The 27,748-nt window shown below is 39.7% G+C and overlaps 1 protein-coding gene across 1 annotated transcript in view; it reads right to left on the bottom strand.

Moving 5' to 3' along the window:
• Positions 1-27,016, bottom strand: part of HNF4G (hepatocyte nuclear factor 4 gamma) — a 133,567-nt gene extending 106,551 nt beyond the window's left edge. Inside the window, exon 1 of the mRNA XM_069600332.1 lies at positions 26,411-27,016. The gene's annotated coding sequence lies outside the window, so the exon portion shown is untranslated. The remainder of the gene's footprint in view (positions 1-26,410) is intronic.
• Between the last annotated feature and the right edge of the window lie 732 nt (positions 27,017-27,748).

Here is a 27,748-nt window from a genome sequence, read left to right as displayed (position 1 = left end):
ATTTTTCCCATTCCCTCTTTATGATTCTCCAATTAGATGTGTTGTACTTTCTCTTTCTAACCTCCTTATCTTTTAAAGTCTCTTTCATATTTTCTAGCTTTGTCTCCTGGAGAAGGAAATGGCAACCCACTCCAGTACTCTTGCCTGGAGAATCCCATGGTCTGTCCTATATTCTATGTAACATTTTCAGATCTATCTTCTATTTTAAAAATAATTAATTTTAAATACAGTTAATTTATATTCTATAAATAAAAGTTCAAATAGCTACCATCTTGCTGGATTTGTTGTTCTAATTACTTAGTGATTATATTTTAAGGCAATCTTAAGGTCTTTGAAATTTTATCTGTGGGAATTAAAGCTGTGTTTTAAATTGTTTTCTTTTCCTCCTCACATTTTTGCTTGCTTCTGCCAAGTATATTGGGCTATGACCAACCTTAAAACTGAAATTTTATCTTTAGATGTTTTTATGTTACATGTGAACCTGAATTACATAAGGGTAAGGTTAGGAATTTCATTCTGTTGAAACTTCTTCCACTTTACTCAGAACCAAGACTAAGAAAGTTAACTATTCTCACTCTCTCAATAGCATTTGCTTGCTTGCACTCCCTATCTCTTCTCTTTCTTTCACTCTCTCTGTCTTATTTGCTTCATGTAACTCACACTAAGAGTTACCTTCTAAAGACCCTATTTATGCAGAGGACTTCCAGTCTAACCTACCAATTTTTGCCAGCCAAAGCTGTTTTTTCACTTATCAAAAAATGCTCCCTTATCCCCAAGAAAAAAGTCTGTTTCAGTGCTTGCTTACTTTTCCTGATTTGTGATTTCATGCTGTTCACGGACTCTGAGAAGTCCCCTTACTTTCCCATGAACTCAGCTATGCAATTAAATAATTTAAATATACATATATTTTTTTCTGAATTATATATCTATGTATATTATATATAGATCTGAAGGTCAAAAGTTACAAACTTCTAGCTATAAGATAACAGGTAACTAGGGATATAATGTACAAAATTATTAATATAAGTGATACTTCTGCAAGTTATAATAAAAGTTGTTACAAGAGCTCTCATCATAGGGGAAAAAACAGCTTTTTCTAGATGATACATGGTCACTAAATGTTTTGTGGTCATCATTTCATGATGTATGCAAGCTATAGCTCAATAAAAATTGAAGAGAAAACAAAACAATAAAATAAATTTTATCCATCTCATCAGAACTGATTCAAATGAATTCTTTTTAACGGCTGAGTAATACTCCATTGTGTATATGTACCACAGCTTTCTTATCCATTCATCTGCTGATGGACATCTAGGTTGTTTCCATGTCCTGGCTATTATAAATAGTGCTGCGATGAACATTGGGGTACATGTGTCTCTTTCCATTCTGGTTTCCTTGGTGTGTATACCCAGAAGTGGGATTGCTAGGTCATAAGGTAGTTCTATTTGCAATTTTTTAAGGAATCTCCACACTGTTCTCCATAGTGGCTATACTAGTTTGCATTCCCACCAACAGTGTAGGAGGGTTCCCTTTTCTCCACATCCTCTCCAGCATTTATTGCTTGCAGATTTTTGGATCGCAGACATTCTGACTGGTGTGAAGTGGTACCTCATTGTGGTTTTGATTTGCATTTCTCTAATAATGAGTGATGTTGAGCATCTCTTCATGTGTTTGTTAGCCATTCGTATGTCTTCTTTGGAGAAATGTCTATTTAGTTCTTTGGCCCATTTTTTGATTGGGTCGTTTATTTTTCTGGAGTTGAGCTGCATAAGTTGCTTGTATATTTTTGAGATTAGTTGTTTGTCAGTTGGATGAAACTGGAGCTGATTATACAGAGTGAAGTAAGCCAGAAAGAAAAACACCAATACAGTATACTAACACATATATATGGAATTTAGAAAGATGGCAATGACGACCCTGTATGCAAGACAGGAAAAAAGATACAGATGTGTATAACGGACTTTTGGACTCAGAGGGAGAGGAAGAGGGTGGGATGATTTGGGAGGATGGCATTCTAACATGTATACTATCATGTAAGAATTGAATCGCCAGTCTATGTCTGACGCAGGATACAGCATGCTTGGGGCTGGTGCATGGGGATGACCCAGAGAGAGGTTATGGGGAGGGAGATGGGAGGGGGGTTCATGTTTGGGAACGCATGTAAGAATTAAAGATCTTAAAATTTAAAAAAAAAAAAAATTGCGATCCACAGTCAAGACAGGCCAGCCCACCTACCCGTGCATGGCTCTTCTGCTGTGCCCAAGTGGCCTCTGTTCTTTAAATGAAACAGGCTGTCTTCTTTGCAAGTACATAATAAATCTATTTGTAAGCCCCCCCAAAAAAAAATAAAAAATAAAAAAATAAATTTTAAAAAATTAAAAATTTATATATAGAAAGCATATAATCCAGTGTACAACATATAGCCAGTTAATTAAATGGTGACTCTATATTTATAATTTAAAAAATCAAAGAAAGAAAGAAAAATATATTCTGTCTGGCATTTTTTAGTTTTTACCAATGAGAAGGTTTCTCTAGACATATAATCTACCATATTGTCAGAAATTAAAGAATAATAGATTTCTGGTTGAAAATCAGAACAATGAAATTTTATGATTCTAGCTTTCTTTCTTAAACTCATACTTTTGGTCCTGATCACCCTCTGCTCTTCAGAGGGAAAAACATAGAGCTACCCTTCAAATTATCACACTTCTATGAAATGCCGAGAAATGTATTCCTCAATATTGGGACAAGCCTAACACTAGACCTACTATCTTCAGTATTGAGAGAGGGTATTATTTTAATCATGGTGAGCAGCAAAGAACCCCAATAATCCTCTCCTATATTGAATCTAAGTCTGAGATCCCTATGGGTAATGGTTGGAAATTAAAATGAAAGAAAGGAGATAATAAAGACTTCCTTTATATTAATATATTTCTGTCTGTTGTTTAAAAAATAAGAGAAAAAAAAACGTTCTTACCCCATACTGAAAATTCAGTTCAAGACATAATACAAATATAGAAACATATTTTCAAAAGTCTAATTAGATCACTATCTCTCAGAGGTCTAAAATGCACACATTTAATATGTACAAATCTGAATAAACAATCTAGCTATGGCTTCTTCCTATATTCCTTCTCTCAGTTAAGGGTGCCACCAGCCATTCATTTAGGCAATCTAGAAACTCAGAAATCATTTTCGAAGTATCTCCTGCTGCTGCTGCTAAGTCGCTCCAGTTGTGTCCGACTCTGTGCGACCCCACAGACGGCAGCCCACCAGGCTCCAGTCCCTGGGATTCTCCAGCCAAGAACACTGCCATTTCCTTCTCCAGTGCATGAAAGTGAAAAGTGAAAGTGAAGTCGCTCAGTCGTATCCAACTCTTAGCAACCCCATGGACTGCAGCCTTCCAGGCTCCTCTGTCCATGGGATTTCCCAGGCAAGAGTACTGGAGTGGGCTGCCATTGCCTTCTCCGGAAGTATCTCCTACCCACCCCCATATCCAATCCATTACCAAATCCCTTACATTTGTCCTCAAAAATTTTCTGAAATCAATTTGTATCTTATCATCTTCCCTACCAGCACTTTCATCCAAGCTATGTGTTACTGGGACCACCACATCTCTGGACTGATCTACTCACATCTGGGCTTCCCTAGTGGCTCAGATGGTAAAGAATCTGCCCGCAATGCAGAAGACCAGGGTTCATTTCCTAGGTCAGAAAGATCCCCTGGAGAAGGGAATGGCAATCCACTCCAGTATTCTTGTCTGGGAAATCCCCTGGGCAGGGGAGCTTGATGCTCTACTGTCCATGGGGTCTCAAAGAGTCAGGCATGACTGAGCAACTAACACACACTCATATCTACCTTTGCTCCAAACCAATCAGACATCACCTACTCAATGGACGTTAATTTGAGCAAGTTCCAGGAGATAGTGAAGGACAGGGAAGGCTGGCATGCTGCAGTCCATAGGGTCACAAAGAGTCAGACATGACTGAGAGACGGAACAACAGTCATTCAACTGTAGCCAGTGACATATTCAAAATGTAAAATTGTTCACATCATCTTTCTACTTAAAACATCTCAACTTCCTCACTCTGAGGAAAAACAAAAGCCTTAATATTATCTACAAGATGCCGGTTTTGACACCTACATACCTTTTGAGTAATATTCTTCACAATATTCATTTTTCCCTTTGCAACACTTACAATGATTATGCTTTCTATCTTCATATTCACAGTGCTTCCTGAACCCAAAAGCCTTTGCTTATATCAGTTTCCCTACAAGGATACTTTTACCTTCCTTCCTTCTTTTCCAAGTTAACTTTGACTTAGTATTTAGATATTAGCTCAATTCTCTCTTTCTCAATGAATCTCTTTCTGCACTTCCTTGATTAGATCACATCACCTATTTCAGTCTTTTAGTACCACATACTTCTCATTCAGTAAGCCTAGAGTAACTGTAATTATTGAATTAATGTCTGCCTTTACTCTAGCTGAGGCTCCAGAATACAAGGATATTGCCTAACACACTACAGTCTCTAAGAAATAGTTTATTTTATTTCGATTGTAAAATGTATTAGAAAAGGAAGCATGTATATAATTCATGTATTAATATTAACAACAAATCAATGATATTAATAATTATATATATAATCCATTCATTAATATTAATAATAAATGAAACTTTGAGTAACAATACCCAAATGAAGAAAGAGAACACTGCCAGTCTGAAAACCTGATTTGTGCTTCTTTCCAAACATACGCCCACCTGCCTACTATATACTAAATTACTAAGCATTAACTGGAATTCTGATCACTATTCTAACTCTTCCCTTTACAGAATACAATTAACAATATTAACATTTATGTGTTATGTAGAAAGTGTTTATATTTTCTAGCTTTTGAAATCATGTGAAAGGAACAATACTCAATACATCCTTCTCTGATTTGCTTCTTTGTTATGTTTCTGGGATTTAACCATGTTGATGGTGTACCTCTCATTCATTCATTCTTACTAAAATATAGCATTCCACTGTATAAGGCAGTGCTTTATTTGTTGTAGTAGTGATGGACATTGACACTGTTGATTTCTGCTATTAAGCATTGCTGTACATGACTCTTCATTTACATGGGCAAGAGCTTCTCTGGAGTACATGGGTAGGAAAAGAACTGCTGGCTTAAAGTGCTACATAAACCTTCAGAGTTCACCTAAATTGGTAAAGTGTGAGTTATATGCCATACTATGCATCCACTGGAGTGTTATATAAGTTTTACTTATTTTCTATATTCTTTCCAACATAGCCCTGCTATTATCTAAATGGTCAACCTTCCAAAAATTTTCTTATATCCCAAATATAGTCATCATTAATCAAATATTTATTGAGACATCCACTAGGTGTTAGGTGCTATTCTAAATGATAAAATATTCTTAATTTCATACATCCTTATTCCAACAGTGAGAATCTGAATGCTTTTTAGATGCTCAGCACCACAACCCACTCACTGATCAGAAGGAAAGGTTCTTTATGATACTAAGAATCAGAGTGTAAGCATGAGTACAGAAATACCTGCAAACAGCCAGTATGTGGCATGTTGTAAATTGCTGATAAAACTGTCCTAAAATAATTACTTTTTATTGCCTCACTTCTCATGTAATAGCAATATCTTAAAACATTAACTCTAAAGCTTTTTTTTTCCAACAACAAAATCACTTAACAATTTGGAAAAGAAAACAGATTTTAAAATGTTTAAATCTGATTTTTGTCTTATTTTACAAATAAATCATTGCATTTCTCTCCTACCAGCTCCCCTTCCCCTAAAGATGACCCTCCCCCTCCCCACAAGCCTGGAAATAGCTTTACATGACAGAGTTTGAACAAGAGACTGTAATACTCCCGAGTACTAAAATAAACATTAACACAGTTTGATCAGTGTCAGAGTGTTCCACAGCACTTAATCTTTATCACTTCCCATCTACTGTTTTTTCTTTACATTCTTTTACCTTCCAATAAATAAGAACTGCAATAATGGAAACATTGTGTGGCCTGCACCTCAACGATATTATTAAGTTTCAAACCGTCACTATAATTTGGGTGTCACAGAGAGAAGATATTCATGGCTGACACACCCTAACAAATAAAAGCTGCTTAATAACAATGCATAAGGCCTGTGTTGAAGGAATTTTTTTGCGCTGACTTCCTGATTCAGAGGTTTAAGAGACGATATAAAAGAATCACCAGAATCATTTCGAGAAAATTTGACTATAAGATGAGCAGAACATAAAATTTGTAAGAATAGCTTAAGTTCTTTAAAACTTATTGTTCTCATAACCCTACTTAAATAAAAAGTATGTTTTCAAAATCGTGCTCACTAATACCCAATAAAACTCAGGATTTGTGTGTGGCAGTCTCCATGTACACTGTGTCTGCCTGAACAGTTCTCGTGAACTCTACATTAGACAAGGAGCATGGGTATGGTTTCACTGGGTTCATTAACATAGACAAATACTTACCTGTCAACTGCTGCTGTGCAGTCAGTACTTACTAAGTGTGAAGTGATACACAGAGCACAATGGAGAAACAAACAGAATACTGATGGTGTGATTCTGGGTAGACAAAATGGCATGAGCAAAATCCAAGAAGAACAGAAGAAACGGGTATTTACAGCCAATATAGTAATGATAGTTATACATCAATTACATCTCAATAAAAATAGAAACAAAAATAAAAGTCTAACATTTTAAGGACTTCCCTGGTAGTCCAGTAGTAAGACTCAACCTTTCCACGGCAGGGGACATAGATTTTATCCCTGGTCAGAGAACTAAGATCTCACATGCTGCACAGCAGGAAAAAATAATAATAATAATAACTGTTTAGAAATTCGTTTCATGAGCTAACAGATATACAGTTTCATGTATGATTAAATTAATACAGGAAGAAAAGGAATCAGCAAAGGTAAGTGAAACTCGCTAAGTTTTGCCACCAATGAAAGATGGTGGCAAACCATCTAGACTCAGTTCTGTTACTGCTTTCCTAAATAATTCTCTTTCCTTTTGTATGACACTATAATATTCCGATCAATTTATAATCTAGAAATAGTTTACTAGTATTTTAAATAAATTTTAAACTTTAAGAAGGTAATATCCTTGATGATCAGTAATTTCACTCTTGGGAATATACCCTTCGGAAATGAAGGCTCAGGTCCAACAAAAGGCATATAAAGTGTGTTTTAAGGCAGCTTTATTGTAGTAACCCAGAAACATTTGAAAAGAACCCAAATGCCCATCAATAACAGACTTAGTAAACTGTTCTATATTCACCCAAAGGCATACAACAGAAAAGCAAAGAAGAAGCAACATACACAGTACCCAGTAAAATAGGCACAATTACTCTATGCCTGAGGAGAAGCCTAATGACAGTTTTTGAAAACTGGAAAAATCCTATTTTAGACGGTAATGGTTACAGTTGACATATGTAAAAAAAATTGAGCACACACTTTAAGATTTGCTGCTGCTGCTAAGTCACTTCAGTAGTGTCCGACTCTGTGCGACCCCATAGATGGCAGCACACCAGCCTTCTCTGTCCCTGGGATTCTCCAGGCAAGAATACTGGAGTGGGTTGCCATTTCCTTTCCCAATGCATGAAAGTGAAAAGTGAAAGTGAACTCGCTCAGTCGTGTCCAACCCTCAGTGACCGCATGGACTGCAGCCTTCCAGGCTCCTCCATCCATGGGATTTTCCTGGCAAGAGCACTGGAGTAGGTTGCCATTGCCTTCTTCTTAAGATTTGCTACAACTCAATAAAAAAATCTTGCCAGTTAAAAGCAAAAGCAATTTAACAGTATGTATCAAAAACTAGAAAAAGGCTGACTCGTTGACTTAAATTAACTTATATAAATTAATAGTACAAGAATAAATCATTTGTTTAAAAAGCTCTGTTCATGCACAAACATTCATTACAAAATTTCAAACAGGAAATGATTAAAGTCAACCTTTCAACAGCAGGAAAATGGCTAGGTAGATTGTGTTATTTCAAGTAACAGAATTTTTATGAGATACTACAAAGGTAATTCTAAGGACAGCTCTAAAAAGAAGAAAAAATTTAATCCACTAATCAGTGAAAAAATCCAAACACAAATCACTCATGGTGGGTAAATACAAAATGTATGTGTCCCCACAAAAAAATACGTACAGGAGGCTGGACACTAACATGCAAAAAAGTAATGTGCATGCATTGAATAGTGGGTGGGTGATTTGAATTTCATTTTTAAAATTCCTTGAATGTCGTTATTATTCTGTTTTGATAATTAAGAGCAAGTAGAGTCAGACACGACTGAAGCGACTTAGCAGCAGCAGCAGCAGAAAAATATTGAAGAGTTTCCAGAACTAATTAAGGTAAAATGTTACTAAAGGACAGATATAAAGGAAAAGAAGAGGAATTATACTTTCAGAAAAGCTGAATGGCACAGAGGAGACACAAAGGGAAGTAAACGTACTGAATGATGTGAAAGAGAAAAAATGCCAGGAAAAAAATTCAAATGGATGTGTAGTTGGATATCAATTTGGATGTGTAGTTGAATATAAACAGAATGGAGGAAGATCAACAGAGGACCATGTCTCAAAAGAACAAAGTAAGGCAGCTGAATCTCAAAAGAGAAGAGGATGTAATACATCAGTTAAGAATTTCAGAATATCGTCCCTGCTAACTGACTGTGTAACATCTATCTGTATAATAAGACCAATAATAACGGAATCATTAGGTCGTTACAATAACTGAGTTAATAAAGGCAAAGCATTTAGATCAATGCATGCCAATAGAAAGAGCTCAGTAAGGATTAAATAATGCAACAGAAAAATTTAACTTTGCAGAGAATAAAGAGACAAGATTAATTTCACTTCATTTTTTAAATAGATTTAGCCTTTAAATTCTTTTTCAAATTAATAGCTTTATTAAGGTTATATTTAGTTTGATAATAATTTTTCTCATCACGCAGAAATCTCACACTAATTTTATCTGGAATTCACCGAAGTCTGATTCACACAATTGCAGCTTTGTAGAAATTCAACATAACACAGTATGAGCATTATTCTTTTCATATAAACAGTGGTACTACTTCCATGTGAGCCTCAAAGCTAATTTAGGATTTAGAACTTAGAATGACTAAAAAAACAACGGGGAAAATATTTGACTTTGGGTTAAGTATTAATTTAACAGAATTATTATTGCTTCAGTAAAAGTCTATCATCTCAACATAGAAGACAGATATTGTTCCCTACCTCTCAAAGCAAAAGAGGTAAATACAAACAATAGTCACAGATAGAATGTGCTGCTCACTGATCTTAGTGCTGTTTCATTAAGAGTTTTCAGTGTGGAGATTCCTTAAAAAACTGGAAATAGAACTGCCCTATGACCCAGCAATCCCATTACTGGGCATACACACTGAGGAAACCAGAATTGAAAGAGACATGTGTACCCCAATGTTTATCGAAGCACTGTTTATAATAGTCAGGACATGGAAGCAACCTAGATGTCCATCAGCAGATGAATGGATAAGAAAGCTGTGGTACATATACACAATGGAGTATTACTCAGCCATTAAAAAGAATACATTTGAATTAGTTCTAATGAGGTGGATGAAACTGGAGCCTATTATACAGAGTGAAGTAAGCCAGAAAGAAAAACACCAATACAGTATACTAACGCATATATATGGAATTTAGAAAGATGGTAACGATAACCCCGTGTGCGAGACAGCAAAAGAGACATAGATATATAGAACAGTCTTTTGGACTCTGAGGGAGAGGGAGAGGGTGGGATGATTTGGGAGAATGGCACTGAAACATGTATGCTGCTGCTGCTGCTAAGTCACTTCAGTCGTGTCCAACTCTGCGCGACCCCATAGATGGCAGCCCACCAGGCTCCCCCGTCCCTGGGATTCTCCAGGCAAGAACACTGGAGTGGGTTGCCATTTCCTTCTCCAATTCAGGAAAGTGAAAAGTGAAAGTGAAGTCACTCAGTCATGTCCAACTCTTAGGGATACCATGGACTGCAGCCTACCAGGCTCCTCCGCCCATGGGATTTTCTAGGCAAGAGTACTGGAGTGGGGTGCCATTGTCTTCTCCTGAAACATGTATAATATCATATAAGAAACGAATCGCCAGTCCAGGTTCGATGCAGGATACAGGATGCTTGCGGCTGGTGCACTGGGATGACCCAGAGGCATGGTATGGGGAGGAAGGTGGGAGGGGGGTTCAGGATGGGGAACACATGCACACCCGTGGCAGATTCATGTTGATGTATGGCAAAACCAATACAATATTGTAAAGTAATTAACCTCCAATTAAAATAAATAAATTTATATATTTTTTAAAAAAGCGTTTCCTTTTTGAAACCTGTCTTTGGTTCTCTTCTGCCTCCCCTCTAGGACTCTTTTTGCCCCTTGTTTCTTCAAGTGGAATACAGCATTATTATGAATGGATAGGTGACCTCCTCCATCCACCATCACCCCAGGACCTTCCCCACCACCTCCACACAAACAGAAACAAAGTTTTCAGGGTTGGCATCACCAGCCTAGGAAGAAATGAAAAGTGTTGCTCGGGACAATGGTGGGATGGGATGGGTAGGGGGAGAGGATGGGGGGAGGGGAAGGTGATGTCTGCCAGTAACAGCCTCCACCAGCTGCAGCAGAGATGGAGATTCTCCACCCCAGCCCAGACCTACTGAGCCACAGTCTCTGCGTCGCAGCCCAGTACTCTGTTGACCACTGGCTCTTAAGTGAAAACAACGCCTCCTCCACTTGGACAACCCCTGGCATGTGCCATTCTCATGCCAACTCCTCCACAATTAAATCTTACAAGTAGCAGAGCGTCTGGCAGCATCATCAGCTCTCCAGAGCAAACTAACCCCCGTCAACTGTACTTCTCTTAAAATACAATCAAGAGAGAAGTGATAGGTTTTGTGTTTCCAGAAAGGTGAGAAAATATTTTTCTCATAAGTTTATTAAGAAGTCTTTGAAAACAGAAAGCTGATGTACCTAATCTAAAAACAAAAACAACAACAACAACAAAAAAAAAACCAACAATTCAGTTAGATTGTCACAAAATTAAATTAAAAAATCCTCCCACATGATGAAAGAGGAGTATGGATGGTAATCTCTTTTGAATAACCTTTAAATACACACTGAGCATCCACGGAGCATGTGGCCACTGAGCACTTGAGCTGTGACTAGTGGGAACTGAGATGTGCCAAAAGCTTAAAGAATACACCAGAAATCAATGCCTTACTATGAAAAATGATGCAAACTATACCTAACTTTTACATTTATATTGATTATATATTGAAATTATTATGCTTTGGCTGCATGTATGCGTGCTCTGTCGTTTCAGTCATGTCCGACTCTTTGTGAACCCATGGACTGTAGCCCACCAGGCTCCTCTGTCCATGGCATTCTCCAGGCAAGAATACTGGTGTGGGTTGCCACGCCCTCCTCCAGGGGATCTTTCCAACCCAGGGATGCATCCCTTGTTGCCTGTGTCTCTTTTATTGCAGGCAGATTCTTTACCCACTGGGCAACCTGGGAAATTGGGTTTAATAAAAGAGGTTATTAAAATTACTCTCCCTTATTTCTATTTACTTGTAATGTGGAAGGCGAAACTTTTAATAGTACACATGGGGTTGCATTATCTTTCTACACAGAGTGTTGTTTAGAGTTCTAAACTCTAGTAGTTAGTAATAATTATATCTTAATACAAATAAAAAAATTATGTCATGAAATATGTTTTCAAGTTATATATAGAATAATGTCAGACTTCTTTTTTAACCTCATTTAATACTTAGTACCCAGACTGCCTTTCTTCTCTTGCTCTCCTAGCCTTTTGTTTTACCCTTTATTTCAACGTCCACTCAGGCTTCTGCTGCTCAGACCTCCCATCCAGCTGAACTGATTGATTATCCCCAATCAACAATAAATATGAAAGAAGGCACGTTTACAAATCAGAGGAAACTCTAAGAAACCTCACTGTGGAGGCAAAATTTAAACTGAAAAGTAAAGAATGAAGACAGTCATGTGATGTTAATGTGTGGGAAGTGGATGTGAGTTTCGAAGGAGTATTGAATGCAAAAGGCAAAGGCCCTGAGATGAAAAATAACTTGACATTTTTTGAAAACTGAGAAAATCTGGATATGGCTAGAACCCAAGGAGTAAGAGAGAGCTGCAAGAGTTAAGAATGAGAGAGACAGGAGGAGCCCAGAACTTCAAAAGCCTCAAAGGGACAAAAAAGAGCGTGCACATTATTTCTGGTACAATGGAAAACCAACTGGATGGGTTTAAGCAGGGAGATGATATGTTATCATTTACATTTTAAGAAGATTACCTATGTAGTTCACTCACAAAGAGTTAGACATGACTGAAGCAACCTAGCACCCACACATGTCCATTTATTAAGTCACTCACAAATACCAGAAAATGGTGCTGGGTGATATCTTATATATGTTGTCTGATTTAAGATTCTCAGGAACCTGAAGATAGTTGAGCTATTATCCCAGATTAGAAATGGGCAAAATAAAGCACAAAAAGTTTAACTTGTCAAGTGTTACTCAGTAGCTCAGTCTGCTATCTAACTCCTTCTGACCGAAGTGCTTTATACACATCATACCATGCCAGGACAGATAATTTTCTGTAAATCAATGAACTGACTATCCCTAAGATATTTATTGCAAGACAGCTAAAGACATAGTACAACTAATCTTTCACAATTTTAAAATAGACTCACCATAGTGAATACACTGTTCTAAACGCCCATGATTTGCAGTTATACTGTCAGTGAAATTAAAGTTTTGCAAGAGTGAATCATAGGGCTTTTACTGCAATCTGAGTTGTTCGGACTCTATCTGAGAAATTCTGAAACAATCTGTTTAATGCATAACTTCAAATGCAGAAACTGCCCCTTTGAACCTAAAAGGCTGAATGTGTTTATCTCTTTCAACCAGGGGAGAGGAGACTGGACCATTGAGAGCATCCCTCAAAATTAGTTTGACATTTTGGCACTTTTGCTATCAGCATGAATGGTGCTTTGCTGTATGTCTCTTTTCCATTAACTCAAGAGATACACAGTTTAGCAGTCTCTGAATTATTGTATATACTTCTCTATTATTTTCATGCTTTTATATAACCAAATTAAAGTGAGGCATAAATGTCTACACAATGTCCTAGACCCAGTAGGGAGTAATAAGTCTGAATGAAAGACACATTAAAATATTTTTCCAAAACTGCAAACATGTTCTCTGCCCTTCTTTGGAATTCAGCTTAATTTGGCTTTGTTCTTTGACTTCTGATAGTCTCAGTGACACAGACATGCACACCCGGAGGACTTCCTTCTATGGCTACTTAACCCAAACATACCCATTATTCAAAGGCCAAGATGTGGAAATAGTATAAACATATGAAACAGATATAGGAATATATATTTTTTAATATCAAACATATCTCTAGATTATTCAGAGAAGATTTTCTTTCTATATATTATTCACTGACTGTGTGGATCACAATAAACTGTGGACAATTCTGAAAGAGATGGGAATACCAGACCACCTAACCTGCCTCTTGAGAAATCTGTACGCAGGTCAGGAAGCAACAGTTAGAACTGGACATGGAACAACAGACTGGTTCCAAATAGGAAAAGGACTACGTCAAGGCTGTATATTGTCCCCCTGCTTATTTAACTTCTATGCAGAGTACATCATGAGAAATGCTGGACTGGAAGAAGCACAGCTGGAATCAAGATTGCTGGGAGAAATATCAATAACCTCAGATATGCAGATGACACCACCCTTATGGCAGAAAGTGAAGAGAAACTAAAAAGCCTCTTGATGAAAGTGAAACAGGAGAGTGAAAAAGTGACCTTAAAGCTCAACATTCAGAAAACGAAGATTATGGCATCTCATCCCATCACTTCATGGGAAATAGATGGGGAAACAGTGGAAACAGTGTCAGACTTTATTTTTTTGCGCTCCAAAATCACTGCAGATGGTGACTGCAGCCAAGAAATTAAAAGACGCTTACTCTTTGGAAGAAAAGTTATGACCAACCTAGATAGTATATTCAAAAGCAGAGACATTACTTTGCTGACTAAGGTTCATCTAGTCAAGGCTATGGTTTTTCCAGTGGTCATGTATGGATGTGAGAGTTGGACTGTGAAGAGGCTGAGCACTGAAGAATTGATGCTTTTGAACTGTGGTGCTGGAGAAGACTCTTGAGGATCCCTTGGACTGCAAGGAGATCCAACCAGTCCATTCTGAAGGAGATCAACCCTGGGATTTCTTTGGAAGGAATGATGCTAAAGCTGAAGCTCCAGTACTTTGGCCACCTCATGCAAAGAATTGACTCATTGGAAAAGACTCTGATGCTGGGAGGGATTGGGGGCAGGAGAAGAAGGGGACGACCGAGGATGAGATGGCTGGATGGCATCACGGACTCGATGGACGTGAGTCTGAGTGAACTCCGGGAGTTGGTGATGGACAGGGAGGCCTGGCATGCTGCAATTCATGGGGTCGCAAATAGTCAGACACAACTGAGCGACTGAACTGAACTGAACTGAGATACCACCTCAAGTTACTCCCATAATATGTGCCATTTGTCCTGGCCAGAGGGACTGCTCAAAAGGGAGGAAACATTAAGGGACCAGAACATAGATGAGAGGAAGTGTAGAGAGAGGAAGGCTTTTTAGAGATCAACATAAATGATTTGGGTTTTGGACTCAGTTGATTTAATTTAGAGACTAAAACAAAAATATACGTGAGCCTTAAGGAAGATCTGAATATCTAAGATTATAATAAAACTAAATACTTTGTTACCCTGCTGCTTTGAACTGAATTGTATCTCCCCAACCCTCAAACTTTATAAGTCCCAACTTCTAGTACCTCAGAATATAACTGTATTTGGGGATGGAGCTTTAAAGAGTGAAAGTGAAAGTGTCAGTCACTCAGTCCTGTTCAACTCTTTGTGACCCCATGGACTGTTGCCTGCCAGGTTCCTCTGTCCATGGAATTCTTCAGGAAAGAATACTAGAGTGGGTTCCCATTCCCCTCTCCAGGGGATCTTCCTGACCCAGGCATGGAACCTGGGCCTCCCTCATTACAGGCAGATTCTTTACTGTCTGAGCCACCAAGGAAGGCCCTTTAAAGAGTAGTTAAGATAAAATGAGTCCCCATGGGTGCATCCTCCATTAATCCAATATGATTGGTGTCCTTATGAGAAGAGATTGAGATACCATCACTCGGGAAGGGAAGAACATGTGACGATACAATGAGAAGATGGACGTCTACAAGGCAGAAGAACCAAACCTGAGAGGCAGAGGGAAGCAGGCAAAGCCAGGAGCAGGACAATGGGAAGAGAATATACGGAATGAGGGGATTATGTTTGAGAGCTTTCCATTATCTTTGAACTTCTCATGAGGAACTAAAAAATTAAAATTCAAAAATGAACAACTTGATTATACTGTTTTTTTTCTACCTTGGCAGATTAACTTATACACATGTAAGACAACCGCAATTCCTTATTCAGTAGAATGTTTACAGAATCTAGAAAATCATCTGAGATTTTGGCAATTTTGTCAAATCACTCTATGGTAACTGTGAAAGGTCATTTTCAAAGTATTAACACTACAATTATACAATCCCCAACCTCTATCAGGGTCTACTGTACCATCTAAGGGAGCTCAGGAGGACCCTGTCCCTCCCTATCTGAACACTGAACACTGTTAAGTGTTCATTCGCCTGTCCCTGCAGATCAACCCAGCTATCACTTTCACACATTAAATGTACACACACACACAAGCCAAAAAAACATTTGCTCAAAACCCCAAAACCCATATTTAACATTGTGTACACTTATCTCCCTGGAGAAGGCAGTGGCACCCCACTCCGGTACTCTTGCCTGGAAAATCCCACGGACGGAGGAGCCTGGTAGGCTGCAGTCCGTGGGGTCACTAAGAGTCAGACACGACTGAGCAACTTCACTTTCACTTTTCACTTTCATGCATTGGAGAAGGAAATGGCAACCCACTTCAGTGTTCTTGCCTGGAGAATCCCAGGGACAGGGGAGTCTGGTGGGCTGCCGTCTATGGGGTCGCACAGAGTCGGACACGACTGAAGTGACTTAGCAGCACACTTATCTTCCATTCTCAGTATCTTTTCATGTTTGTCACAAGACAAATAATGTAGAGGGAAACATTACAAATTCTGCATATGAACGAATTTTATAAACTGTGAAGTTCAAGTATCATCAACATTGTTATTGTACAGATATTTATTAATGTTAGTGCTATCTCACACACACACACACACACACACACACAGAATCTAAATTCCATAGTATGACATCAAAAAGCCTCTATTTTCAGGTTTCTTCTTACTTTCGTGAACTCACTTTCTATCATCTTTTTCTGTTTTACACTGTAGCCTCATGAAACTACAAAATCAATGCTATTCCTATTTAAGACTAAAATATCCTTTATTCTTCTTTCAGTCAAATCCTACCCCTTGTATAAAAGTAAGTTCATTTAGGGAGATAATATTTTAAAATCTCATATCTGAAAAAGAACTTATAATATACATAGAACTCTTACAACTCAATAATAATAAGACAAACTGCTCAATTTTAAAAAGATGGATGGGGGAGAAATTCCCTGGCAGTCCAGTGGTTGGGACTCCATGCTTTTACTCCCAAGAGTCAGGGTTGTTTCCTGGTAGGGGACTTAATATCACACAAGTCATGCAGCACTGTCAAAATAAATAAATAAAATGACAAAAAGATGGGTGGGTGGGGGGGCACAGATGCATAGGTTTGAACCACCAAAGAAAGCAGCTTAATGGTACCTAAGCTCATGAAAAGATGCTCAGCATCATTAGCCATCAGGGAAATGTAAATTGAAATCACAGTGAAATCTCATCAGATACTGTTCAGAATACCTAAAATTAAAAGACTGATCATACCAGGTGTTCTTAAGGATGTGAGGACACTGGAACTCAAGCATTACTGACGGGAACATAAAATGGTACAACTACTGTGGAAACCTGTTTTTTCCATAAGATTTAGCCATTATACTGCTAGGTAATTACATAAAACAAATGAAAGCATTTATCCCCACTGACTCTTTTTAAAAGAAGGTTCAGAGCAGCTCTATTTGTAAGAACCAAAAACTAGAAACAGTTCAGATGTTTATCAATAGGTGAATGAATAAACAAATTGCGGCATAGCCATACAATATTATGCTATTCAGTTAAAAATATATTTTTTTCTTTCTGGCTTACTTCACTCTGTATAATAGGCTCCAGTTTCATCCACCTCATTAGAACTGATTCAAATGTATTCTTTTTAATGGCTGAGTAATACTCCATTGTGTATATGTACCACAGCTTTCTTATCCATTCATCTGCTGATGGACATCTAGGTTGCTTCCATGTCCTAGCTATTGTAAACAGTGCTGCGATGAACATTGGGGTACACATGTCTCCTTCAATTCTGGTTTCCTCAGTGTGTATGTCCAGCAGTGGGATTGCTGTGTCATAAGGCAGTTCTATTTCCAGTTTCGGTGTTGACCATCTGGTGATGTCCAGGTGTAGAGTCTTCTCTTGTGTTGTTGGAAGAGAGTGTTTGCTATGACCAGTGCATTTTCTTGGCAAAACTCTATTAGTCTTTGCCCTGCTTCATTCCGTATTCCAAGGCCAAATTTGCCTGTTACTCCAGGTGTTTCTTGACTTTCTACTTTTTCATTCCAGTCCCCTATAATGAAAAGGACATCTTTTTGGGGGGTTAGTTCTAAAAGGTCTTGTAGGTATTCACAGAACCGTTCAACTTCAGCTTCTTCAGCATTACTGGTTGGGGCATACACTTGGATTACTGTGATATTGAATGGTTTGCCTTGGAAACGAACAGAGATCATTCTGTTGTTTTTGAGATTGCATCTAAATACTGCATTTCAGACTCTTTTGTTGACCATGATGGCTACTCTATTTCTTCTAAGGGATTCCTGCCTACAGTAGTATACTTATCTCAATGTAATTATACCTCAATATCAATAAATTATATCCCTTGACTTAAAAATAAAGAATTCATACATCCTGCATAACCTAATCCAGGAAAAATTAGTGGGCCTTCTGCTACGTTACTACAATACTTCTCCAGCACTCAAAACTTACCCTTATAATAATGGGCAGTTATTCTTTAAGGCATATCCCTAACCAGACATGAAAACGTTAGCAGAGAATTTCCAGTCATTGCTTAATACCCAAAATAGAATCTAGCTTGAAAATTAGGTTCTCAACAAATGTTTTAATTCTACTATTGATATTTCACATTCCTTCTTAAAGAGGAATACCAGACCACCTTACCTGCCTCCTGAGAAACCTATATGCAGGTCAAGAAGCAACAGCTAGACTGAACATGGAAAAACTGACTGGTTGAAAATTGGGAAAGGAGTACTTCAAGGCTGTATATTGCCACCCAGCTTATTTAACTTGCAGAGTACATCATGCAAAATGCTAGACTGGATGAATCACAAACTGGAATCAAGACTGCTGGGAGAAATATCAACAACCTGATATACGCAGATGACACAACTTTAATGGGAGAAAGTGAAGAGGAGCTAAAGAGCCTGTTGATGAGGGTGAAAGAGGAGGGTGAAGAAGCTGGTTTGAAACTCAACATTCAAAAAACAAAGATCATGGCATCCAGTCTCATCAGTTAATAGCAAATAAATGACAAAAAAATGAAAACAGTGCAAATTTTATTTTCTTGGGCTCCAAAATCACTGTCGACAGTGACTGCAGCTGTGAAATTAAAAGACACTTGCTCCGTGGAAGAAAAGCTATGACAAACCAAGGCAATGTATTTAAAAAGCAGAGACATCACTTTGCCAACAAAGGTCTGTATAGTCAAAGCTATGGTTTTTCCCATGGTCATGTACAGATGTGAGAGTTGGACCATAAAGAAGGCTGAGGGCTGAAGAACTGATGCTTCTGAATTGTGGTGCTACAGAAGACTCTTAAGAGTCTCTTGGACTACAAGGAGATAAGCCAGTCAATCCTGAAGGAAATCAACCCTGAGTACTCATTGGAAGAACTGATGCTGAAGATGAAGAACTAATATTTTGGCCACCTGATGTGAAGAGTCAACTCACTGGAAAAGACCCTGATGCTGGGAAAGATTGAAGGCAAAAGGAGAAGGGGGCAGTAGAGAATGAGATGGTTAGATAGCATCACTGACTCAATGGCCATGAATTTAAGCAAACTCCAGGAGATATTGAAGGACAGGGAAGACTGGCATGCTGCATTCATGGGGTCACAAAGAGTCAGACATGACTTAGCAACTGAACAATAATCTCCATTAAAGCTACTGATTCATTCAGTGAACACAAGCTCATTGAACCTCAACTAAATGCCCAAATAAAGAAGTGAGCAAGAATAACATATTTCTTATTCTCAGAGGTCTAACACTCGAGCCTAAGAGAATCATCATCAAACATGCAACCACAGTGTGTGATGAAGGTGGTAAATATGACAGGGAAAGAACAAGATAGAACTAAATTGGTATATTGGGGCAGGAGGTCAGGAGAGGTGGTATTTAAGCAAAGACCCACAAGAAAGGTGGAAGGTGACTAGAAGGCAGGGAGGGAAATGATGATGACAACAGCAGAGAGTTTTCCAAACAATAGATACAGCACTTTTGAAGGTACAGAGCATGGTGCCTTTGAGGAAACAGAAGAGATTTCCACTAAAAACTACAGAGATGTCAAGAAAAGAGAGATGAAGCTTGGAGTGGAAATCCAGACCAAGTCACACAGGGTCTACTGATGTAAACACACTTGGAGTTCATGATAAGGGTATTAGGAAGTGAATGAATGGTTTTAAGTAGAAGAAAAAAGACAATGTCAGACCTGTTTTCTCTATATCATTCTAACCACTATCATGAGAAATAACTGGAGTTAAGACTAACCAGGAAGGAAGAACAGTTGGTTACTGCAAAAATTCACATTAAAAATAGTAATGCCTTCGCTAGAGAAACAAATCTTCTAGACAAGAGAACAAACTAGGGAAACAATCTTCTTCCTAAGTACTTGACAATCTGGCTCAAATGGCCAAATGAGGTTTAGTTTTGCCATACAAGCTAGGTTTTAAAATATGGACAATTTTTAGGACTATAATAGTTGAAAAACTACAGATCTATAATGACCATGATCAAATCAAAGCTTCCTGTACAACCCTAAAGATTTAAGGTCTGCTTCAATCCTTCATACTGTCTCATCGTCCTTATTCTACAGTTCTTAAAGTCAACTGAAGGAGCTTCAAAAGATCTCTCAAGTCTACGTTATCCTCTTCATATCTCCTTTCCATTGGGCAATTGAGAAAGCTTCCTACAAGTCTCCTGTCTCTTATCTGTGCCTCTGTGATCCAGCCTCCAAAATGTTGCCAATCAATTTTAAAAAAGAAAAAGGAGACAGAAAGCTTTCCTAACTCAACCTACTTATAGACTTTTGATGCTCCCCATTACCTACAGGACGTAGCTCAAACTTTTGTTATCCACGTTCAGGATTGTCAGAATGGCTCAGTGCTCCTTCCCCAGTTCATTTCTTGCCGTTCCACTTATTTCAAATGTAATCTCCTCTGCCCCAAACCCCTTCTGATTATTCTCTATTCAGCAAGAGCTAATCGGAAAACCACTTATTCTTCCATGAAATCTCTCTAGGACATTCAAGCTAAATGTTATCGTTTGTGTTTCCCTTTTCCATGGTATTTCTATTTACTGCACTAATATAAGAGTTATCACTCTATGTTATAGATGGTTATATGTGTTTGTCTTCCAAGTAGATTATCTATGTTTGAGAGTGGAGACACTGATTTACTTATGCCCCTATTCCAGGTGTTCTTGCCTGGAGAATCCCAGGGACGGGGGACCTTGGTGGGCTGCCGTCTATGGGGTCACACAGAGTCGGACACGACTGAAGCAACTTAGCAGCAACATTCCAGGTATCTAGTACAGTGCATATAATTCCATTCCACTTAAATTAAAATACAAACTTTCTTTGCAAACTATAGCCATAATGTCAGAAACAAGAAAAGCAAAAGGGAAAAAAAAAAAAAATACTGGGACAGACTCCATAATCTGACCAAGCACACACACAAAGTACAACACACTAGGCAAGCCAAGAGAGACAATAGAAAAAGATTAAACATATTTTAAAAAATACTAAATTACCAGACCTAGATAGTGGTATCAGTAGATACTTTTAAATGAGATGGGAATTCACTATCTAGATGTCTATAACAATTTTTCACTATCATCTAAAATGTGATTTTTCTATACTGAAATAGAGTGCAGAGAAAGGGTCAAATGTTCAACAAATAAAATGCTTGACTTAAGTAATACAAGAATTAATCCACATATACTTTAAGAATAAAGACTGTTATTTTTACTTTAAAACTATTTAAACTGAGGCACAGAAATGTTAAGCGGCACACAGGGATACACAGCTGGCAGAGGGCAAAACTGAGATTTGAATCAAAGTTTTGATAATTCCTCAGCCCATGTTCTAGCCACTGAACTAGATACTCGGGATGTTCCTTGTCTACACTGTTCACCTAAGCACTTCATGAATTCAGGGACTGTGTCTCTTACTCATCACTGATCTCTGAGGCCTATTAGAGGGGGTGGCCAGGGGTGCAAGGGCCACCATAAAACTCTTGAAGTCTTATGCAATTTGTGTGTGTGCTCCATCACTGATGTTGTGTCCGACCCATTGCGACTCCATGGACCGTAGCCTGACAGGCTTCTCTGTCCATGAAATTTTCCCAGCAGGAATACTGGAGTGCGTTGCCATTTCCTCCTCCATGGGCTCTTCCCAGCCCAGGGATTGAACCCACATTTCCTGAGGCTCTTGCATTGACAGGTAGATTCTTTATTGCTGAGCTACCTTGGAAGCCCCTATGTATAATTCCTTTAGAGAGAGGGTCAATAAAAGAGGATGACACTTGTTAACTTATTCACAACAATCAAGTAGCATTATAGATGAATTATCGCATTCTATCACAACAATAACAGCAACACAGAATACATGTCAGGTACCTAGTATATGCCAGGCATTGGTCTAAATGTTTACATGTATTATTAACATATATAATCATTATATGAATTCTATGAGACAGATGGTATAGTCACATATACTTCAAAAATGAGGAAACTAGGCTTCAAAGAGGTTAACTTGCCTGAGTGCCCCAGCTTTTGTCCCTCTTTTAGTAAACAGCTGGGCAGGAATAGAAGCATCCCTATGTGACAACAAAGCAGTCTCTCTGGGCTTACATCCCATGAGGTGGTCATCCTCAAAGACCTGCAGGTCCCCCAAAATGTTAAGAGAATCACACACACAAAAAAAGACAAAAATTAATTCCCTATGCATTTTCCATAAGGTCATCTTGATACAAACCAAAGGTTTTCATAGCAACACAATATCAGAAGCTATGAGCTAATTCTCCCATAGAGAGAGCATTCTGTCTCCTTATGTATCAAATACAAGGTAGGAAGTACAAGTATAGCACAGGATAAGATGGTTGGATGGCATCACTGACTCAGCGGACATGAATTTGAGCAAACTGGGAGATAGTGAAGGACAGGGAAGCCTGGCACGCTGCAGTCTATGGGGTCTCAAAGAATCAAGCACAACTTAGCCACTAAACAACAACAACAGAAGGCCATATTGTAAAGAGAAAGTTTTTCTTTAAGGTTATCCATGATGAATGGGTAAGATAGTACTGAGTTTCAAAGTTCCTTATATAAACATGCAACTATGCATACATGGAGCAGGGTTGTTGCTGTTCCTTACAGACTTTTGTGACCTAGAAGTGCTTTCCCCCAGGAATACTTAGTCAAGAATAAGCAGATATGGCAAGGCCTGTGGGGTCTAATCAAGGTATCATTCCTCATGTCCGCTTCAGCTGGGCAGTCCTGTACAGTGAACAATCAAGAACTTCTTGAAGGTGCCAAGGTTATTCCCATGGCTGAGATTCACAGTGCCTGGACTTGAATCCCCAGTTTGATCCTCTATAGATGTGTGTGACCTTAGTCAAGTTTTTATATTTCTCTGCCTCATTTTTCCCATCTGAAAATGGGGAGAATATTAGTATTAGCTGCATAGATTTGTTTAAAGAATGTAAGAGAAAAAATTCATAAGAATGGCTTAGAACAATATGTAACATGTATTAAGGATTCAATAAGTTTCAGCAAAACACATATGTATTATTAAGATTCCTAAATAGCTCTCCCAAATGTAAGAGGAAGCCATATTTGAAGCACATTATGAGTCTATGTATAAGCTGATTAATACCAATAGGGGAAATTTTCTGTGGGGAGAGTAGACAGAGCAACTCGGCAAGGATGTATGCATGTACCAACAATGACGTATCACTGTACACTCAGCTGTTCTGTTTGCATGTATAGTTGCCTAAGGATTCCAAACGACAATATCTCACTTAAAATTAGGTTTCATTTCTAGGGATGTGAATCCTCTTACAAAGGTAGCAAACACTTAAGTCAAGAGCCACACAATCACAACAGCAACTATTAGGCTCACCAGAGTCACATGTTTGTAACATCGAAATTCTCACTTAGCATGCACCAGTATCTCTAGCCATTCAGTAAATGGACAGTGATTAATAGAGTCAAATACAGTCTTTTACAAGCTCAAAATAAGAGTGATATTTTAAAATGTATTTAATTCCTTTTCCACTTTATTACTATATTCTCAAAGCAAAATTCTCAAGCTCTCCAAGTTAGATGTTACAGGGCTGGTTATATAATTTCCAAATATCCAACTCTGTCAATGAGAAATCCACTTTTCAACAATCAGACTGGCAACATTTTAAACAAATCATTACTATCCAGTGTGGGCAAGAGTAAGGTAATGACACTGTGGGTACTTAGGAAGGGTCTTTACAATATCCATCAAATTTAAAGTGAACATCCCCCTGGAACCGGTAAATCTCTTCTCAGAATAAATCTTGTGTAGTATTCTTGCAGAGACAATGTACACAGATAACCACTGCATCACTCTTTGTAATAATAAGAAACTGAAAAATCCAAGTGAATATTCTGGGGGATATTGGTTGGCTGGTTACATTAGGTAGATACGTTTAAAAAGAAATCTTCATATATTGACAGAGAAATATTTGAGAAATATTACAAGAAAGCAAATTTCAGAACACTGATAAGTGAACCATTATCCAATTTTTTGAAATAATGAAAGATTCCTGTGGTTATACATGGGAGGGAATCCCTGATGGCTCAGCGGTAAAAAATCCACCTGTCAATGCAGGAGACCAGGGCTCGATTTCTGGGTCAGGAAGAGCTTCGGGAGAAGGAAATGGCAACCTACTCCAGTAGTCTTGCCTGGGAAATCCCATGGACAGAGGAGACTGCAGGCTACAGTCCGCAGGGTCGCAAGAGTCGGACACAACTTTGCGACCACCACTATCATACACATAAAGGAACACAAGTCCAATTCAACAGCAGTTACACATACGGAATGGAATAGGAAAGGGGGTTCACTTTACATTTTACTATAGTTTTCTTGTTGCTTTTTGAGCAAGTAGTACTTTTAGAATTCAAAGAAAATAACAAGAATTTTCAAAAGATACAGGGAATGAAAAGTTATTATTTGCATTATTATTTGCAAGTGTAAAAAAAAACTTAGTCATCCCCCAAATTAATTTCTGCTGTCACATATGCTTAAAATGACAACTGAATAAAATGCTTATGAGATCTTAATAGACACACTCTAGTTAAAAAGGTAGCTCAGACAGTAAAGAATCTGCTGGTAATGCAGGAATCCAGGGTTTGATTCTAGAGAAGGGAATGGCAAACCACTCCAGTATTCTTGCCTGGAGAATTCCATGGACAGAGGAGCCTGGTCAATTAATGCATGGGGTCACAAAGAGTCAGACATGACTAAGTGACTAACATACACATACCTTCACAAAGCATGATGAGAAACATTCCCTATTTGTAGGCCTATAAATGGAGCTGAGGAGGAATGGGAAGAAGAGAACAGCCCTCCACCTACACTTTTGAAAAGTGAAAAATAAGTAGTTTACCACCACTGGTCACCTTCTTTCTCCACCTTCTCACCCAAATGGTACCAGAGAGGAGACCAACCCTTCTAGGCCACTGACTTCAAACTCACAATAAATAAATAGATCAGGTGACTTGACTGATAGTACTGAGCACAACAGATGAAACCAGAGGGAAGTGTGCTGAGAGGGTGGGGACAACAAGGTTATTATGAAAAAACTGGTGCTAGCTGGAAGGGAAGAATATTGTACCAATGAAGAGAATATACATATGAAATGAACGGAGAGCAGGAGAAAGTAACAAAACACAAGCAGAAAATGTTCCTATTTATGAAGTGTTTCCTTTTCAGGACATCCCATGAAGTGGACAGCGCTGCAGTCTGCATTCTCTAGGGCTGCCCTCGCAGGAAAGCTGACTGAAGGCAGATTGCTTGTTGGAGAGGGGTCCTGTAATTGTTTAGAGCAAGTCTTAGAAGAGCAGCACATCAGGTATGAAGCCCATTACATTCAATTCGAAGATCTTATCACGTGCTGGGCTATTCCCGTTAGACATGGAGTGATTATTGCTTAACCTGTACATTGTTTAAACAAGCTTCCAAAGAACATTTCTTCCCTAAGGAAGCTAAGGTGATTTAAACTGAATTATGTATTATATAATTCTATATAACGATTTTATATATATATATATATATATGCACATACATGTATAGACAGACATAAAGACATACACCTACATTCTTCATATAATCGCCCCAGAGGCATCACCTGAAGATACCCACTCTCAAAATGTGTCTAAGAGAGAACTGGCAGAGGCTGAGACGGGAGCAAAGGCCTATGGTGATGCTCTAGGGCCAAACACCTTCCTACAAACCTCCGAGGTCCATAGAATATCCCAAAGCCCTGGCCTGGCCCCAGGCCACAAAAAAAAAAAAAAACAAAAAAAACACACCAACTCCACCAAAGCCCCCAGAGACCTGGCAACCACGTGACTCGCCGACACCGAAAATTCCTCTACCAAACACATCCAACTTTATTTTCTCCTTTTCCTGAGTGACCGGCTGGCGCATGCCCCCGCTGCCTCACCTCCGGCCCTTTCTTCTTTCCCGCACTTCGGGCTGTGGGAGGCCTCGGGGTATCTGCTTTCAAGCTCGACTGGCCTAGGGGGTCCTAAGGCTCAGCGTCTCCCGGGCGGGCGTCCCTGATGCAGCCGCGGGAGGGGAACCGAGCGTCCTCCGGTCCGACCCCGGCCGGGGTCGGCAGGCTGGGGCTCAGCCGCTGGGCTCGGGGGCGCGGCGGGGAAACTCACCTGCGCGGAGCGGCTCCCGGAGCTCCCGCGTCGCCGTAGCCGCGCGGCCGCCGCCGCATCTCCCGACGGCAGGTCCCCCCCACCCGCCCCGGCTGCGGGGGTCCCGGGCCGCACTTTTCCCAGCCTGGGAAGGAGGATTGCGGGCGCCGAGGTGGAAGGTGGGGGTGGGGCGGAGTGATCGGGGAGACGAGGCGTAAGGATGTTGTTTTGTTGCTGTTTTGTTTGTTTGTTTGTTTTTCCGGATCGCTAGCAGAGACTTTAGACCATATGCTGGGAGAGTATTAGCTCGGCTCAATGGCGACAGAACAGCGGCCTGACTCTCACCGTCCGATCGATTTACTAAACAAACTGAAACGTGGGTGGGGATGTTAAACAGTAACCAGCTGCCTCAATGAAAACTGAAAGCGGCGAGGCCGTCACCGCCTCGGCGCGCTGGTTTCCCGGTTCCCAAGGCCCCGGGGCGAGCGGCGGGCGGGCTGGCGAGTGCCGGAGCTCTGCCTGCGTGGACCCGAGCGGCTCTCCCCGGGCCTCCCGGAGGCCTCCATCGCGCAAGGCGCACGGCGGCTGGACCATCGGAGCCGGGTTCCCTCTCTCCGCCTCCCGCCTCCTGAGGATCCCCCCGGCCTGAGGCCAAGCGCGGCCCGCGGGGCCGCCGGCACAGTCCCCCTCCCAGCCCCAGGTCACGCCTCGCCCAGGGCGGTGTCAGCCCTGGGCCAGTGCCTCGGCACCGGCGGTAGCGCGGAGAAGCCTGCTGACCCGAGAATGCTCCTCTCATCCCTAGCCAATGAGGTCCAGAAAAGGGCCGGAAGTATTATTAAAGGGAATTAAGTAGGTTCCTAGGGAGAGCACTGTGGCCGCACCACTAGGGGAAGCCGCATCGATCTCGTTAAACTGCACCTTGGGCCACTGGGGTTAACTTCAGCCCTGCGGCTTGTGACCACCTTGCTCGGCCAGAGTTCTGGGAAGTAGAGGGAGCCCGGTTTTCCATTCCCGGTTAACCTCGCCACCTGTGGCTTCGGTCACTTAGTACCTCTTTACAGATGTATCTGATAGAAAACTTCCTGTCTTCCTCCCACACACTAGGAACCGTCACAAACTTGAGACTTGGAGTAGTGATGCCCAGAGATGCGATGGTCATCCGGATCAGGTTTTTGTTAACCAAGCGATATAGCCAGAAGCAGTGGCTCTTAAAAACATCTCAGCAATTTAACTTCGTGGTTTCAGGAATGAATGACTTCGGGTCAAACAAGTAATTATCTTCATGAGATAAATAGTTACTTAATCCCTAAGGTTTTTCTTTTCCGACCGGGGGGTGGCGGTTATTTTAAGCCTGTAATA

This window comes from Ovis canadensis, chromosome 9 (genome assembly GCF_042477335.2).
Source record: "Ovis canadensis isolate MfBH-ARS-UI-01 breed Bighorn chromosome 9, ARS-UI_OviCan_v2, whole genome shotgun sequence".
Lineage (NCBI taxonomy): Eukaryota > Metazoa > Chordata > Mammalia > Artiodactyla > Bovidae > Ovis > Ovis canadensis.
This window is presented reverse-complemented; position numbering and strand designations above follow the sequence as displayed.